The sequence below is a fragment of the Myotis brandtii genome, unplaced genomic scaffold (assembly GCF_000412655.1).
Source record: "Myotis brandtii unplaced genomic scaffold, ASM41265v1 scaffold112, whole genome shotgun sequence".
In the NCBI taxonomy this organism is placed as follows: domain Eukaryota; kingdom Metazoa; phylum Chordata; class Mammalia; order Chiroptera; family Vespertilionidae; genus Myotis; species Myotis brandtii.
In genome coordinates this window covers 6,045,265-6,049,744 of record NW_005353838.1, presented here as the reverse complement: position 1 = coordinate 6,049,744, position 4,480 = coordinate 6,045,265, and the positions used below count along the sequence as shown (strand labels likewise).

At 40.8% G+C, this 4,480-nt stretch overlaps 1 protein-coding gene across 1 annotated transcript in view; it reads right to left on the bottom strand.

Moving 5' to 3' along the window:
* LOC102263045 (mitogen-activated protein kinase kinase kinase MLT) overlaps positions 1-1,311 on the bottom strand; it is a 148,203-nt gene extending 146,892 nt beyond the window's left edge. Inside the window, exon 1 of the mRNA XM_014545992.1 lies at positions 1,307-1,311. The gene's annotated coding sequence lies outside the window, so the exon portion shown is untranslated. The remainder of the gene's footprint in view (positions 1-1,306) is intronic.
* Positions 1,312-4,480: the final 3,169 nt, after the last annotated feature.

Here is a 4,480-nt window from a genome sequence, read left to right as displayed (position 1 = left end):
CACCTGCCACCTGCCCTGTCGCCGGGGCCGGGGCCTCTTCTTCCCTTTGTACCTTCACGTCTTTTTTTAACAAGTTATTACCACCTGTCCTGTCAAGTCAGTCCTTATCCACAAACAGTACAAAGTTGGGGGGTTGCTTGCATCCCTGCAGATCTTCCTGATCTAGTTAGGAAGCGGACAGGCCTGCAGAGATATTTACAGGAGTCGGGGCTGCAGGCTGCCTCAGGGGAACCTGTAGTAGATGCCTGCCGAATTTTGAGGAGGGGGCATGCTCTGTGCCCAGGTTGGTGACTTGAACAAAGCTGAGTTCAGATGAGGACATGCGCGCCCCTGCCAGGTGTCAGCAGAAGGAGGAAATAGATACTGGGGAGGAAAAGTAACTGTGGATTGGGAAGGATGGTTCTGTGGAGGAAAAGTGAGACGATGTTGCAAAAGTATGGCAACATGTTCCAGGCGGTTGTGCTTTGGAGTTTATCATCTGTGGACACTGGGGAATGTGGAAAGGGAGCATCAAAGGGGTGGAATAGGTCTTTGTCTTTTTATTTTCATGGTGATTTAGAGAAAGAGCAGTCCACGGGGTTGTAGGATGAGTTGTCAGGGCAAAATGGGAAGCAGCGTGAGTGGCAAGTATTGTCACTCCCTGGGAATGGGACGGTGAGGGCTTGAGTAAGAGTGTGCAAAATGGAATTAGAAAAGAAGCAGTGGAATCGAGAGACATGTTTCAGGAAGAGGCCACAGAAATTGGTGACCGACTAGATGTAGAAGAGGGGAAGGGAAGAGTCAGAGATGATGCCAGGATTTCAGACCTGGGTGATGGGCACACGATGGTGTCATTGACAGAAATAGGGATAGTGGAGGAGAAGCTGGCTTCCTGTTGAGCTGAGGTCATGGGACGAAAAACAGGTAGAGATGCAGCGGTTGAAATAGGAAGCTGAGATACAGAAAAGAGGTCAGGAGGGAACTATTGTAAATCATTCATTTAGTTAGATATGAAAGTGGAGGGATGGGTAAATACAGGTCAAAAAACAGCTTTCTAGTCTGTTATTCAGATTCAGTGGATTTCCCCTTTGACAAGAAATTTTAGCATGGATGGATTCTACTTCGGTAACTGAGAAATTAGGCTCGATGAAAATTGTCATTCCAAAAAAATAATTCCTAATCAAATAATTCTAAAAACCACCTAAACAGTAAGAGAAAACTAAGGCTCTTTAGCATAGGCCCAGGCATAAGGCAGTCATTTCACCTGATCTTCAGAGGCACTAACTACATTGTGGTGCAGAGGACATTAGATTGGGGATCAGAGAACCTGGCTCCTGGTCTTAATCCTGGCACTTACCAGCTGGATACTTTGCTAGGCAGGCCTCAGTTTTCTCCTCTGCAAAACAAGAAGGCCCAATTAGATGTTAGCTACAGGTTCCAGCTTTAAAACTATGAATGTATTGCTTTAAATTCGGAGCACATGCCTTAGGAGTCAATATGTTTAGCCACATGACCCTTCCCTCCTATCCATTTTTTCTTCATTCTATCCCTTCCTTATAACTGGCTAAGAGAATAACCAGGAAGAACAGTGAACAGTAAGGAGGAGTCTCACAGACATGCCTAAATGATAATCTGGTAGACATTCTCTTGTATTCCCAATTATGTTGCCAGCACCTTGAGGTCATAACTTATATTTTATTATTTGTGTCCATAGCTGAAGTATATACATAATTGTGTGATGAACTGATTGCCTCTAGTATGACTCTTCTTTGGTCAAGTTGCCTGTTTCCTTATGACTATACTGATCTCTTTAGGCAAAAGAACCTAATAACTGTAGTCTAGTGCTTATTCCTATGGCTGACTTTTTCAAACTTTCAAATCTTTTTGGAAGCATAATGGTTAGTTTTCACCCTTATAGGTTTATAAACGTAAATAGCAAAATATTCTCTTATCAGGCCTTCCTTTTTCTTTATTTTAGTCTCTATACTAAAAATAGATGTACTCTCAGGAGTGGGGTGGATCGGGAGTCCTTAGCACCCACTTGTACCCAAGAACACCCTCCAAAATAAACATGCAATGACACTAAAAACAGTGTATTTGCTATGCAAATTTAGCTTAAAGAGAAAGTCTCCTAGCCTCCTTTCATCCAGTGAGATTGTTGTCCATGAGTTCCTCTTAAATAGAAATTCTGGAAGTGCCACCAGCTATCAGTAGATCAGCGAAGTGCAGACATAAATTCTATTAAGGAAAGAAGGAAAGGTAACTTGAAAGGAAAGTGTCCTGTGTGGCCTTTCCTCCCCTTCCAGTGATAAGAGCTATGATGAGAGCTGGTACCCAGGAGCATTCTCCTTGGCCATCTCAGTTCTCCATCTTAGATTGTGGGTAGTCTGTGTCTGGATCATAGCTAAGCATTAACTGCTGTTCCTACAAGGTGTGGTGCTTTATCTCCCGCAACAGTCTGAGTCCCTGGGAAATTAAGGCACACACTCAAACATCTTTTACGATAGGTAGCCATTTCCTTAAAATCGCAAATGAAGATCAGGTCATTGTTTGAGCTTAGCTTGCACATCTAACCTGAGGACTCAGAGAATGCACAGAATATGTCGGGTACCAAATTTACTTAGGTGATCTAGGGTATGAAAAGAGCAGCAGGGCAAGAAGAGAAATTGGGAACTTCGGCGAATTATATTCAACAAACATTTACTGAATGGCAGGCACACTGGCTGAGCTTTGTGATCATAACAGTTACTCAGGTGTGGTCCCTATTATCACAGCGTCAGGTGTGGTCCCTATTATCACAGCGTTTTCAGAGTGAAATGGAAGAGCCAGAAAAGACACAAGCCATTATGCTTCGATGTGCTCTTAAAGAGGCAACGATGGGGGCTCACACCAGGGCACCTGACCGTTTTGGGAGGTCAATGAAGGCTTCCAAGACAAAGAATTGCTAAGTCCTTTCAAGAGGAATGAAGAAAATTTACTGGACAAAAAGGAGGGAAAGGTACTATAACAAGAACAACCAGCCCTAATCCGTTTGGCTCAGTGGATGGAGCATTGGCCTGCGGACTCAAGGGTCCCGGGTTCGATTCCGGTCAAGGGCATGTAACTTGGTTGCGGGCACATACCCAGTGGGGGGTGTGCAGGAGGCAGCTGATCGATGGTTCTTTCTCATCTATGTTTCTGACTCTCTATCCCTCTCCCTTCCTCTCTGTAAAAAATCAATAAAATATATATTTTTTTTAAAAAAAAGAACAACCAGTACAAAGGCCCAAGAGCATTGAACAAGTTCAAGGAATAAATCCCTTCAGTATCTGAGTAAAGACATTGCCAGGAAGGAATTGTCTCACGGTTGTACTAATACTAGTAGCAGTAGTAATAATAATAATGATAATAAGAAGAATAATAATTGTGATTGCTAATATCTACTAACTTCTCATATGCCATGCACTCAGCTAAGAGTTTTACACTCGTAGCTGCTCTTCATTATAAACACGCCATTAGAAAACACCCATACATATCGTGTGTCTTCACTAGTCATTCTTTTTGCTTCAGTGTAGTTTTTTTGTTTTGTTCTGTTAACTGATATGCCTGGTCTCTATGTTTTCTTAATTTTGCTTGCCTCCAAAAAGTCTACAACTAAGCAATGTAGTTCCTGTGGTCTGCCTAGAGAGAGGATAGCGGAGCAAAGCAATGACTACTTCCCAGCAGCGGGCCCAGGCCCTCTCAAGAGTGAATTAACTAGTCTGTTATAATCAGAAAACCCTGATCAAATTCTAGAGTCACTTTTGCAGCCATACTTCTCTTGTATTATTTTTTTTCTCAAGTTGAACTTTTTCCAACGAATATTTTTGTAAGTTTTTATTTGCTTTTTTTTGGGGGGGGGGAGGGGCCACCATTGGCTTTTCCCCAACTTTTAGGTTCCTTTGTATTAAACCCCTGTCTGTTTTTTTGGTAACACCTTCCAATGTAGTATCATTTGCAAATTTCATTAACATGCTATTTACTCCCTCTTCCAGATCATTAATAAATGCTATTTCTTATGTATGAAATTTTGTGGTCGAATAGATTTAATTTGCTGTTGTAATTTCAATGCGTGTTTTCTAAAGATACAATGCAGTTAAGAATGGTCTTAACATAGGCTTAAATCCATACCCAGTTTATAGTTATTTTCTTATCATGCCATCTATTTGTGTTCTCTAATCAGCACTGTTGTGAGCTTCATTGAAGCAATAATCTATTGATTTTCTCTTCCCTCTTTTTCAATACAGTCATCATCTTGGCTTTAAATGCACAGCAATAGCAGAGTTAGAATTATTGTTATATTCTAATCCATAGCTATTTATAAAATGAAATTAAGTCTTTTTTTCTCAGTGGATATTCTTTCACTGACATAAGAAATATTCTACATTAAAAATTATTTTGTGATAAAATATTTTATTTTTCTGTGCATGGTCTCAATGTTTTAAATAGAAATAGATCTTTTTAATATTTATGTTAAATAAAT